This window comes from Triticum dicoccoides, chromosome 7A (genome assembly GCF_002162155.2).
Source record: "Triticum dicoccoides isolate Atlit2015 ecotype Zavitan chromosome 7A, WEW_v2.0, whole genome shotgun sequence".
Lineage (NCBI taxonomy): Eukaryota > Viridiplantae > Streptophyta > Magnoliopsida > Poales > Poaceae > Triticum > Triticum dicoccoides.
The window spans coordinates 81004884-81006960 of NC_041392.1; positions in this window are offsets into that span (position 1 = coordinate 81004884).

Genomic DNA, 2077 nt, shown 5'->3' on the forward strand with positions numbered 1-2077 from the left:
CTTTGCGCGGACGGGCTTTGACCAGTGGACCTCTCCACCCGGTTGTGTTAGGTCGGCCCAGAGGGACACCGGGAAGCAACATCCGGGCCAAACCCACAGCTACATCCACTCCGTGTAGACCCGACGCGTCCGTTTCCCCCTTCCAGGTGCCGGCGGCGGCGGCGTCCGTGAGGGGGGGGGCACACCCCGGAGACGCGTGCTGGGCGTTTGCAACCGCCTCAACACTTCCAGATTTGTGAGAGGCCGCCTACGCAAGATTTGACGGTATGCTAGCCCCCGGAGGCCGCCAACCACAGTCGTAGACGTGCGAAGAGCAATCCGCGTAGAGGGAAGTGTTCAGATACTTCTCCATCACAAAAAATTATGAAAAATTACCATCAGTCCTATAGCACATGTGCCCACGTTGTGTAAAAAACTCATGATTTTATCGCGCTCCAAGTATTTAATAATATTCACGCTGCATCGTTACCGCAGAACGTCTACTACCGTTTCATTGCCGTCCGTGAGGGGGGCCACAACCCGGAGACGCGTGCCGCCTCTTCGGACATGCCACAACACCACCCCGCATGTATGAGGGCCCGGTACGACGCTCCGGTGGCATTGCTACCCCCCAAGGGCCCCCGTCCCGCCTAACCCTGTAGCGTTTGACCACGGGATCTAGCCCTTTGACTTTGCACGGACGGGTTTTGACCAGTGGACCTCTCCACCCGATTGTGTTAGGTCGGCCCAGAGGGACACCGGGAAGCAACATCCGGGCCAAACCCACAGCTACATCCACTCCGTGTAGACCCGACGCGTCCGTTTTCCCCCTCCAGGTGCCGGCGGCGGCGGCGTCCGTGAGGGGGGGGGGCACACCCCGGAGACGCGTGCTGGGCGATTGCAACCGCCTCAACACTTCCAGATTTGTGAGAGGCCGCCTACGCAAGATTTGACGGTATGCTAGCCCCCGGAGGCCGCCGGCCACAGTCGTAGACGTGCGAAGAGCAATCCGCGTAGAGGGAAGTGTTCAGATACTTCTCCATCACAAAAAATTATGAAAAATTACCATCAGTCCTATAGGACATGTGCCCACGTTGTGTAAAAAACTCATGATTTTATCGCGCTCCAAGTATTTAATAATATTCACGCTGCATCGTTACCGCAGAACGTCTACTACCGTTTCATTGCCGTCCGTGAGGGGGGCCACAACCCGGAGACGCGTGCCGCCTCTTTGGACATGCCACAACACCACCCCGCATGTATGAGGGCCCGGTACGATGCTCCGGTGGCATTGCTACCCCCCAGGGCCCCCGTCCCGCCTAACCCTATAGCGTTTGACCACGGGATCTAGCCCTTTGACTTTGCACGGACGGGCTTTGACCAGTGGACCTCTCCACCCGGTTGTGTTAGGTCGGCCCAGAGGGACACCGGGAAGCAACATCCGGGCCAAACCCACAGCTACATCCACTCTGTGTAGACCCGACGCGTCCGTTTCCCCCCTCCAGGTACCGGCGGCGGCGGCGTCCGTGAGGGGGGGGGGCACACCCCGGAGACGCGTGCTGGGCGTTTGCAACCGCCTCAACACTTCCAGATTTGTGAGAGGCCGCCTACGCAAGATTTGACGGTATGCTAACCCCCGGAGGCCGCCGGCCACAGTCGTAGACGTGCGAAGAGCAATCCGCGTAGAGGGAAGTGTTCAGATACTTCTCCATCACAAAAAATTATGAAAAATTACCATCAGTCCTATAGCACATGTGCCCACGTTGTGTAAAAAACTCATGATTTTATCACGCTCCAAGTATTTAATAATATTCACGCTCCATCGTTACCGCAGAACGTCTACTACCGTTTCATTGCCGTCCGTGAGGGGGGCCACAACCCGGAGACGCGTGCCGCCTCTTCGGACATGCCACAACACCACCCCGCATGTATGAGGGCCCGGTACGACGCTCCGATGGGATTGCTACCCCCCCAGGGCCCCCGTCCCGCCTAACCCTGTAGCGTTTGACCACGGGATCTAGCCCTTTGACTTTGCACGGACGGGATTTGACCAGTGGACCTCTCCACCCGGTTGTGTTAGGTCGGCCCAGAGGAACAC